A 12,346-nucleotide genomic window follows, 5' to 3' on the forward strand; every position below is an offset into this window, starting at 1 on the left:
GGGTCTTCAGTATAGCTGTGTCAGTTCACTCCTACCAGTGCATTGCCAGTTACTTCACATCTTTGCAGACACTTCGAACCTTCAATTTAAAGATTTAGTTATTCTGTGTAGTGATACCGTTTAGAAATTTTAATATGCATTTTCTGGATGACTAATGAGGGTCAGCACACTTGTATATTAACCAATTCAATATCTTTATGGAGCGCCTGTATGAGCTATTTGCCAACTTTTTCTAAAAAAAAAAAAAAGAATTGTGTGGTGGCTCACACCTGTAATCCCAGCACTTTGGGAGACCGAGGCAGGCAGATCTCTTGAGGTCAGGAGTTTGAGACCAGCCTGGCCAACATGGTGAAACCCCGTCTCTACTAAAAATACAAAAATTTGCCAGGTGTGATGTTGGGCACCTGTAATCCCAGCTATTCAGAAGACTGAGGCAGGAGAATGGCTTGATCCCTGGAGGCGGAGGTTGCAGTGAGCCGAGGTCACGCCATGCACTCCAGCCTGGGTGACGGGGGAGACTCCGTCTCAAAAAAAAAAAAAATTGTTTGTGTTTTTTCTGTTGATTTACAGGGGTTTCCTTTAAAACCTATATTCTGGAGATGAGTCTTTTGATGGGCATAAATTATTAATTCTGATAAAATCCCATGTTTTAACCTTTTCCTTCATGGTTAGCAACCACCTCAAGGTCATGCCCTATATTATGTCCTAGAGGCTTTATTGTTCTACCTTTCACTTTCAGGTCTAAAATCTACCTGACCTGGTGCTTTGATGTGGTTGTTAAGCTACTTTTAAATGATGTGAAATCAGGGTCAATTCATTTTTCCCATCTGGTTATTGGATTAGCTCAACATGATTTATTGGGAAGACTGTCTCGTCCCACCGCATTGGAGCCGCACCACATCAAACATTCTGAGGGTTTTCTTCGTGAACAGATTTTCAACTACAAACTCAGTTTCTTTGTATGAGTAAGGGGTATCCCGGACAGCTATTTCCTTTTGAGAGAACTTTGGTTATTTGTGTATTTAACTAACTTGTGAGTTTTATCTAGATTGTCAAATTTATTGGAATAAAGTTCCTCATATTTCCCCAGTATCCTTTTAATATCTATATAGTCTGTAGTGATGCCATCATTCTGATTTCTGATATTTATAATTTATGTCTTCTCTCTTTCCTCTGGTCAGTCTGGTTAGAGCTTTTCCAATTTTAATGACCTCAAAAAAATAAGCTATTGGCTTCATTGGTCTTCTTGTTTTTCTGTTCTCTATTCCATTGATTTCTTCTCTTATCTTTATTGTTGCCTCACTTTTGCTTAATTTCAGTTTAATTTTCTTTCCTTTTACTGGCTCTTTAAGGTTGAAGGAGAGAGCTTTGATTTGAAACCTTTCTTTTCATCAACTATTGGTCTTCCGTGCTCTAAATTTCCTCCTATCTGCTGTTTTAGGGACATCTTGCCAGTTCTGATACGCTCTGTTTTCATTTTTCATTCAGTTCGAAACACTTTCTAATTTCCCTTTGAATTTCTTCTTTAATGCATGGGATATTTACAAGTATATTATTTAGTTTTCAAACATTTAGGAACTTTCCAGAAATCTTTCTGCTACTGATTTCTAATTTCAGACCACTGTGGTTACAGAGCACACTGCGTATGAGCCTTAGTCCACCGTGGGCTGCTGCAATAAAATACTTGAGACCAGGTAATTTTTAAAAACCAAAAATGTATCTTCTTACAGTTCTGGAGGCTGGAAAGTCTGAGATCAAGGTGCTGGCAGGTCCAGTTGCCTGGCGAGGGCTGCACCCTCCAGAGCGGAAGGACACCATGTCCACACAAGAGGAAGCCGGAAGGGCAAGTGGAGGAAGCCTCAGGCAGAACAGGCTTCACCCCACCCACGGGAGGAGCCGACGGCCGGATCATCTCTCATTATCATCACACTGGTGAGACCTGCATTTTGGAGGGGACACACTTACACCACAGCACATGACTTTCAAATGTATTGAGATTTTGTTTTGATGACCCCAGATAGGGTCCGTCTTGGCAAATGTTTCACATGTACGTGAAAAGGAAAACGTGCTTTATAAATGATAAATGTCAATCAGGTCAAGTTAATTCATGCTGCTGTTCAAGTCTTCTGTGTCGTTGTCGACTCTCCCTCCTCATTTTATCAGTTAGTGAAAGATAGATGTTTCCATCTTGCTATTTTTGTGGATGTGTCCATTTTCCTTTTGTTCATAACAGTTTTTGCGTCATGCGTTGTGAACCTCTGTTATTAACCCATAAACATGTAGGACTGTTATGTCCTCCTCATGAGGTGACCCCTTTGTCATTTCTGAAATGATCTTAAGAGCGCTCATGACACTCTCTGCTCTGAAATCTATTTTGTCTGAGCTTAATGTAGCAACTCCAGGTTTCTTTTGGTGACTGTTAGCAAAATAGACCATTTTCTATCATTCTACCTTTATTTGTGTCTTTATATCCAGAGTGGGTTTTTTGTAGGTAGCATAGAGTTTGGTCTTTTATTTTTTTTTTCTTCATCCAATTTGAAAATCCCTGTCTTCTAACTGAAGTATTGAGGACATTTAAATTTAAAATAATTATTAATAATAATGGGTTTCATGCTGCCTTCTGAGGTTCATCTTTTATTTTTCCTTTTTCCCTCTTTAATCGACATAGCAATGTCCATTTCTAGAAGTTCAATTTGGGTCTTTTCCTCTCTTCCGTGTTATGATGTAATATGTCCAGTCTTCTCTGGGTTATTTTTCTTTTTGAACACACGGAATATAGTCATAAGAGCAGTTTGAATGTCCTTGCCTTTTACTGTTATGATCTGTGCCATCCTCTCTTGAATGTTTTTTTGTCATCAACTTCGGTCAAACTTTCTGCTTCTTTGCATACCTGGTAAATTGATTGTATAACAAATGTTATAATTTTTTTTTTTTTTTTTTTTTTTTTTTTGAGACAGAGTCTCACTCTGTTACCCAGGCTGGAGTGCAGTGGCCAGATCTCAGCTCACTGCAAGCTCCGCCTCCTGGGTTTATGCCATTCTCCTGCCTCAGCCTCCCAAGTAGCTGGGACTACAGGCACCCGCCATCTCACCCGGCTAGTTTTTTGTATTTTTTAGTAGAGACGGCCAGGATGGTCTTGATCTCCTGACCTCGTGATCCGCACATCTTGGCCTCCCAAAGTACTGGGATTACAGGCTTGAGCCACCGCACCCGGCCACAAATGTTATAATTTTATCTTATTGGGTGCTGGATATTTTTGTGTTTCTATAAATATGTTTGAGGATACTTGGAAATAGTTTGATCCTTTTGGTCCTTCTTTCAAGTTTAGTTAGACTGATTCAGAGCCACAGTTACTGGAGGCTATATTTATTCCCTTCTACTGAGGCAAGACCTCTTCAACACCTGACGCCCCATGAATTGTGATGTGTTGAAGTTTAATTGTTGGAATCGAAAATATTCCTAATATTTCCTATTGCAGGAGCCCTAGAAATTTTTCCACAGCCTTGGCAATTTGGGGGTTTCCTCACCACATGCATACACGATCATTTTACTTTGACATATGTTATGAACCCCATATAGCATTGTTATTATTTTTGCTTTGAAATGTTCATTTCTTCAGAAATGTTTTCATCATAAAATAATAAAATGCATACAGAGAATCAAACACAATAAATGTGTGGTTTACAAATTATTCTTAAGCAAATACTCTGGTAACTCCCATCAGTTTAAGAAACATGGTTTTGTCACCCACCCTGGGAACCATGTCCATCTGCCTGGCCTCAGTCAGGCCCCTCCACCTGCTCCACTCCCCATAAGTAAACACAATCCTGACTTTTATGGTAATGGCACATTTTTAAACAAAATAGTTTTATCATTCAAATGTGAATTCCTGGACATGACAAATTAGTCTTGTCCAATTTTAAAATTTGACATGTCTTTTAAGCTTCTTTTATCCTGTAAACTCTTTCTACTTTTTTCTTTTCTGTGCCATTATCTGTGGGGAAGTCTGGTTCCTTTGAGTCATGGACTCTCCTGCAGTCTGGAATTTGCTGATAGCACTCTTAACATGCTCCTCTGTCCTTTATATATTTTTTTTTTGCAAATTGGCAGTGGGAGCCAGAGACTGGGTCATGCTCAGGCTTAATCCCTTTGTGAAGATGCTATTTGGTGTTTGGCCAGAGAGTGGGAGGCATGTAATTTTCAATTGTACCTCTTTTTGCCATGCGAACAGTCATTGATTTTTAATGCTCACATCTACTAATTCACTCAGAGTTGCAAGGCGTGATATTCTCATTCTGTTGACTTTTTGGCTTATTATTTGTCAACTGACATTTCAAGAATTTCAGGAAAGAGTCATCTTATTTGCCCACATCTGTACATTTCCAGTGCTAACCCCTTTTTCCTTTCGCTGAAGAGAATTTTTTGTTCCAGTGTGAAAGTCCTGGTGATGAATTCTCTCAGTTTTCACTTTTATGAAAATATCTCTATCTGATCCTCAATTTTGAAAGTGTTTTGCTGGTTATAATATTCTAGGTTCACATTTAAGACGCCACTCTGTTGTCTTCTGGCATGAGGGTTTCTGATGAGAAATAAACTGCTACTTTTATCTTTACCTTCTGCCTGTCTGTCCCTTTTTACCCCTCCAAATGCCACTAGGATTTTCTCTTTAACCGGGATCTCTATCCATTTGGCTAGGATGTGCCTAGCTGTTCTTTTCTTTGCATTTATTTTGCTTGATTTTATTGAATTTTCTGGAATAATAGATTGATGTTTTAATCACATTTAGAAACTTTTTAGCTGATAGGTATTTAAATATTTTTTCGTCCATTCTGTCTTCTCCTTTTAGGATTTCTGATATATATATATATATATTATATATATATAATATATATAAATATATATTATATGTACATATTATATATACATATTATATATATATTACATTGCTTAATATTTCTACACAGGTGGATAAGGCTATATTTACTTATTTTCAGTCTTTTTTTTCCCTTTGTGCTTCAGTTTATTCAAACTGTCATGCTCTGACTTCAAGTTGAATGACCCTTTCTATTGAATGGATTTTGTCCTTCACTTTTAGAATTTCCATAGCTCTCCAAAAATTTCCTACCACTCATTATATGTATTTTGCCCTGTAAATACTTAACATAGTTATGGGTATTTTAATGTCATTTTCATCTAATTCCAACATCTATACAATGCCTGGGTCTTCTTTTATGAACTGTTTTTTCCTTTGACTTTGGATGACAGCTTACTGCCTCATTCCATGTCTAGTAATTTTTGTTTTTATAATGAACATTGTGGGTGATAAGTTGTAGAATCTCGAGATTCTGTTATCTTCTCCTAAGAGTGTTAAATTTTGTTCTAGAAGGCAATTAAATTACTGGCATATCATCTTGGTCCTAAGGTCCTATCTGCTGTTAGAAAAATCTATTCAATTTTGCCCTCAGCCTTAGGGTGTCAGTACTAGCTTTAGGAGGGGGTTCTGAATTCTTCTGGGGTTCCAGTGGAATGCCCTCAGTGTTCATCAAGGCCCTCTAACTTGGTGAAACTTGAGCTCTAAACTGTTTCTGCAGCACTGTGCAGTTGCTGAATTCTCTGCTGTCTTTCAGCCTTCCAGCTATTTTTTGGTGAGGCTCTGTGGAGATCTGCCCTGTGTATGTGCATGTGCATGTGCATGTATATGTGTGTGTGCACATGTGTGTGCATCTACATGTGCAAGTGTATGTATATGTGCATGTGTATGTGCATGTGCATTTGCATGTATGTGTGTATGTGTATTTGTATGTGTGTGTGCATTTGCATGTGTATGTGCATGTGCACGTGCATTTGCGTGTGCATGTTTATGTGTATGTGTGTGTATGTGCATGTACATGTATTTTCATGTGTGTGTGCATTTGCATGTACATGTGCGTGTACATGTGTATGCATTTGTATGTGTATTTATGTGCATTTGCATGTGCGTATGTATATGTGCATTTGTATGTGTGTGCATTTGCATGTGTACATTTATGTGCATGTGTGTGTGTGCATGTTTGTGTGTATGTGTATGTGCACTTGCATTTGCATGTGCGTACATATATGTATGTGCATGTGTAGTTACATGTATATTTGCATGTACATGTATGCATATTTGCATGTGTATTTGCATGTGCATTTGCATGCTCGTGTGTATGTGCATGTGCATGTGTACTTGTGTGTGCATTTGCACGTATGTGCATGTGTATGTTTATGTTCATGTGTGTGCATGTTTGTGTGTATGTGCATGTGTGTATGTATGTGTATATGTATGTGCATTTGCATGTGTGTGCATGTGTGTATGTGCATGTGTGTATGTATGTGTATATGTATGTGCATTTGTATGTGTGTGCATGTGTGTATGTGCATGTCTACGTGTGTGCACTTGCACGTAAGTGCATATGTATGTTTATGTGCATGTTTGTGTGTATGTGTATCTGCATGTGCATGTGCGCATCTGCATGTGCATGTGTGTGTGTGTGTACGTGTGCATGTGAGTGTGAGTGTGCACGTGCCTGTGTATGTGTATATGTACGTGTGTATGCGCATGTGCATGTGCATGGCAGAGTGAGCCAAGAATTTGAGGGAAGTGTACAGATTCGGGGAATCATCCTATGCAACTTCCTCAATCCAGCATTTTCTTCTTCAATTTCCAGCCTCACTGGAAGTGCTAAACACAGATTCCTGATTCCCCAGCCCGGTAAGACTGCTGCTTCCTTGTCCTCTAATCTTCTTGGGCCCTGCAGGCGGGAGATTCCCTCAGGAGAACAGCCGGATGCACATAAAACTTTCCCAGATTAAACCCCTTATCTCAGGAGTTATGTCTCTCCTCCAGATTCTGCCTGTTTAGTCACTCTCCAGTGCCTCCCAATAGTTATTTTGATGTCTTACTCAGAGCTTATACAGGCAGGCAGAGATTAGACATATCGCAGGTTTGGTTCCAGACCACCAGGATAAAGTAAATATCACAATAAAAAGAGTCACAGTTTTTTTTGGTTTCTCTGTGCATATGAAAGTTATGTTTAGATCATCTGTTAGTCTACTAAGTATGCAATAGCATTATGTCTAAAAAATGTACATACTTTAATTTAAGAATACTTGATTGCTAAAAATACTCATGATCATCTGAGCTTTCAGGAAGTCATAATATTTTTGCTGGTGGAGGATCTTGCCTGGATGATGTTGGCTGCTGACAGATCAGGGTGGGGGTTACTGAATGCTGAAGTAACTGTGTCAGTTTCTTAAAATAAGACAATAATAAAGCTGGCTGCATCAATTAACTCTTTCACGAAAGATTTCCCAGTAGTATGAGGTAGCAGTTGACCCATGGTAGAACTTCTTTCAAAATTGGAGCCAACCCTCTCAAAGCCAGCCACTGCTTTCCCAACTAAGGGTATGGAATATTCTAGATCCTTTGTTGTCATTTCGACAATGTCCACAGTGTCTTCACCAAGGGTGGATTCCATCTCAGAAACCACTTTCTTTGCTCATCCGTAAGAAGCAGCTCCTCATCTGTTCAAATTTGATCATGAGATTGCAGCAGTTCAGTCCCATCTTCAGACTCCACTTCTAATTCCAGTTTTCTTGCTATTTCCACCATATCTACAGTTCCTTCCTCCACTGAAGTCGGAAATCCCTCAAAGGGTTGGAATCAACTTCTTCCAAACTACTAAAGTTGACATCTTGACCTCCTTCCATGAATGACAAATGTTCTTCATGACAGAAATCTGTCTGTGGCAGCTGTAGTACTATAAAATGTATTTGTTAAATAAGGAGAAAGTTGAAATGACTCCTTGATCCAGGGTTGCAGAAAGGATGTTGTGCTAACAAGCATAAAAACAACAAAACAACATTCATCTCCTTGTGCGTCTCCATCAGAGCTTTTTTCTTTTTTTTCTTTTTTTTTTTTTTTGGACAGAGTCTTACTCTCTCTCCCAGGCTGGAGTGCAGTGGTGTGATCTTACCTCACTACAGCCTCCGCCTCCCGGGTTCAAGCAATTATCATGCCTCAGCCTCCTGAGTAGCTAGAATCAATTACAGGCATGTGCCACTATGCCTGGCTAATTTTTGTATTTTTAGTAGAGATGGGGTTTCACCATGTTGGTCAGGCTGGTCTCGAAATCCTGAACTCAGGTGATCCACCCACCTGGGCCTCCCAAAGTGCTGGGATTACAGGCGTGAGCCACCGTGCCCAGCCTCCATCAGAGCTCTTGAGTGACCAGGCAAACTGTCACATTAGTATTTGGAAAGTAATCTTTTTTTTTTCCACCCCTAGGCAGTAAGTCTTAACGTTAGGCTTAAAATATTCAGTAAACCATGCTATAAACAGATATGTTGTCATTCAGCCTTTTTGTTCCATGTGTAGAGCACAAGCAGAGTGGATTTAGCATGATTCTTAAGGGCCCTAGAATTTTCATAATGGGAAATGAGTGTTGGCTTCAGTTTAAAGTCACCAGCTGCATTAGCCCCTCACAAGGGAGTCAGCTGGTCCTCTGAAGCTTTGAAGCCAGGCATTGACTTCTCCCCTCTAGCTGTGAAAGTCCTAGATCGCATCTTCTTCTAGTAGAAAGCTGTTACAGCTGCACTGAAAATCTGTTGTTTATTGCAGCCATCTTCATGGTTGTTGTAGCCACCTTCCTCAGTGATCTTAGTGAGGTCTCATGGATATCTTACTGCAGACTCTCCACCAGTGCTTGCTGCTTCACCTTGCACTTTTGTGTTATGGAGTCAGTCCCTTTCCTTAAACCTTGTGAACCAACCTCTGCTAGCTTCAGGCTTCTCTTCTGCAGCTTCCTAACCTCTCTCAGCTTTCACAGAATTGAAGAGAGCTAGGACCTTGCTCTGGACTAGGCTTTGGCTCAAGGGAATGTTGTGGCTGGTTTGATCTTCTGTCCAGACCACTCAAACTTCCACCATCTCAGCAAGAAGGCTGTTTGTTTCACTTTCTTATCATTTGCGTGTTTTCTGGAGTCGCACCTTTAATTTCCTTCAAGAGGTTTTTCTTTACATTCACAAAGTGGCTGTTTGGCACAAGAGATGCAGCTTCTGGCCTATCTCAGCTTTCAACCTGCCTTCTCACTAAGCTGAAGCATTTCTAGCTTTTGATTGGAAGTGAGAGAAGTGTGACTCTTCCTTTCATCTGAACACTTTGAGGCCATAGTAAGGGTATTAATTAGCCTAATTTCAATATTGTTGTGTCTGAGGGAGCACAGAGGCCCTAGGAGAGGGAGAGAGATGGGGAGATGACTAGGGGAGCAGTCAGGACACACACAACATTTATTGGTCAAGGTCATAGTCTTTCATGGGTGCAATTCATGGTGTCCCTAAACAATTGGAACGGTAACATCAAAGACCACTGTTCACAGATCACCATAAAAGGCATAATTTAAATGTTTGAAATACTGCAAGAATTGCCAAAACCTAAGAATTACCCAGATAGCACAGAGACCTGAAGCGAACCCATGCTCTTGGGAAAATGGCACAGACTTGCCCAGCGCAGGATTGCCACAAACCTTCCCGTTTTGAAAATCACAGTATCTGGCAAGGGCAATCAAATGGGGTGCGCCTGTGATGATTTCTGGCGGGAAGGTTCATCCCGTATAAGCCCCTTCCCATTTGGCAAAGCTGTGATGTTCTCATGCATTCTTCTTTCCCATATGTGTGAATCGTACTGTTTTTCATTCTTACCACATATTTGCTCTCTTCATTCTTCCCATTGCCCTTCCCACTTACCCTGCTTACACTGCAGATAGTTTCCTTCTGAACTGGGAAAGCTTCCCAGAGAATTTCATAGGCAACTTGATGTGCACTAAGCTGCCTGGCAGTCCTGGCTTCTCATGCCTTAGGGAACTCCCCCTACACAGCGGACCAGAGCTATGCGCCCTCCAGTGAGGTCTGGATTGCAGCTGTGGGTCCCCTCTTCCAGACGCCTTCCTCACTCCGTGGTACCGCAGCAACCCCCGGGGCAGGGCTCACCCCACAGCTTTTATCCCTGTGCTGTTTGCTGTTCTCTTTACACCCTGATCGGAGGTCCTTATTATCAGATACTGATCCTTTCTGTTAATATTTCTCTGTTCAGATTTATGGTTTATGTCCCCTACAGGGGTCCTGGCTTAGAGCATTCTTAGTTTCAATTATTGTATGTTTGAGTTGTTATTCTTACCAGTTCTGGGGTAAAATTCTCAATTTTATTATGTATTTTCTTGAATTATTACATTTATGTTAAAATCTCTGTCTAAAAACTGCAAAATCTAGATCCTGTGGAGATTTGTTTCTATTGTCTTATTTTTCATGTCATTCTATCTTCTCTATGGGCAGGCCTGGCACATTTGTGTCAAATGTTTGACATGGTGCATGAAAAGCATTAGAAGGTCTGGATGAGGCTGCCTTCCTCGACAGAGCATTAATCTTCTCCTGCCCAGCTGTTAGAGTAGAACAGGATATTGATTCAAACATGGCCTGAGATATTTTGAGGCCAGGTGTTGGGCATTGCAAAGATTGACTTGGTTCTGGTTTGTCTTCGCTGTTGGTCTACAGCATTGCTGAGGCCTCTACTGGAACAGGAGGTGCTCACTAGGGACCTTTCTCTTCTTGGAAATTTTTGTCTTATTTGACTCTCCAGCTCTCCTTGGCTACTTAGCGCTGAGCAGCTGCTTTGTGCTTGATTTGTAAGCCTCTTATGACCCCATGAGCCTTGAGATTTGACAAATTCCCAAGAGAAAAATCTGTGCAGAATGGTGGACTCACTTCTCTGGAAATCTCTTTTCTCATGGACCATGCCCTCTCAAATCCTGACTGCCTGGAGAGCCTCGGCTTCCTCTTTGATCTTTTCAGATGCATGGGGCGCAGCTGTCTGTTGGACTCTTCCCCACATGGCGGATTACACATGCCCCTGAGGAAAGGTGGCCACGGCACTTAGCTTGTCTCCTGCATTCCCTCATCTCAGGGAGGCGACACTGGCACCTAAGGTCTTGACCATCTCGATTACTTTCCAATGCCTTCAAACAGCAGTTTTTCTTGACTGCTTTCCAGCTTTAATATCTATTAATCATGGGAGGGTTGGTCTGGTGAGACACATTCTATAAGCAGAGGGTATCTGTTCCATTCAATTGATTTTTTTTCCCATAACCAGACAATAAGCATCTACAGGCTGGGTTTTTAAAAATATTTTTAATTTCACACAACCTAATTTGGCTCTGAGCCCTCTCTTGGGGGTCCAGCAAACACAATTTTATGTAGAAACCAAAAGCTGGAGCAAATACTTAGATTATTTCAGGAAAAATCATCTCTGGTTGTATTTATCCAGGCTGCCTGTACACAGTCCAGACAAAATCAAGAATAATTTGGCAGAGCTTTGGAGTGTAGACCACACACCAATGTTTGAATTTCTTAAATAAATGTTAGTTGAGTTCTGTCATAGCCAAATTTGCATTTGTTTTTCCTGGAACTCTGAATTTTGGTCTTGTCTATGCTGGAGGTTCTGAGATGTTTTTGAGAACAAGTATGTTTTCCCACCATGTCACCTTCAAAGGTGAGTGGGCGTGCTCCTAGAACACACAAGCGCCCTTGACATCACATGGTAAATCCATCTTTCTGGAATTGTCCATGGCCATTGGGGATACTTTGGAAGTAAGACTGGCTAGGATTGGATTTCCATTCTAAGTGGAGGGACTCTGCAAAGCTTCCTGAATTTCTATAAGTCCCAATTTATTCATCGCTTAAAGGAGAGTTGCACTTAATTTGGCATGAAGATTAAAAGCAATAAAGAGATGTTGCAGTGAAGCTGCAGTGAAGCACAGACAGAGAGACAGCAAGAGAAGCTGACCCCTGCGTGCCACTGTTCTTTCCTTCTCTCCTAAGCCATGTTCTTCCAGATCCGCCAGAAAGCCCCCTGCTCCCCGGCTCTGCACCCCAAAGCACTCTGTCTCCATGTCTGTCCGCTTCTTAAGGTCAGGAACTTGAGGTCTGCTTTATGCTTGGGCAGAGGGCCCGGTTTGGAGGAGGTGCCCAGGGCAGCTCCGTCCAGTACAGCAGACTGGTTCATGCACACATCTAGGGCAGCAGCACCGAATGGGCGCCTGCCCTCTGCTGGGACGTGGGGATGCAAAGAAGGCCCATGAGCCAGGCCTCCCAGATGAAAGGCCTCCGAGGGCCTGACTGCTGGGCAGTGGTGCAGAAGACGGCCCTGAGCACTGGTTGTGCATCTATGGAAGAGTGTGGGGAAGGTGGTTTGTGGGAAAGGATGGGAAGGGCTTCCCAGGAAGAGGCAGTGTGAGGAAAGGCTCTGGCCCCATATATCCCTCGCGGGAGAGGT

The sequence above is a fragment of the Rhinopithecus roxellana genome, chromosome 9 (assembly GCF_007565055.1).
Source record: "Rhinopithecus roxellana isolate Shanxi Qingling chromosome 9, ASM756505v1, whole genome shotgun sequence".
In the NCBI taxonomy this organism is placed as follows: Eukaryota; Metazoa; Chordata; class Mammalia; order Primates; family Cercopithecidae; genus Rhinopithecus; species Rhinopithecus roxellana.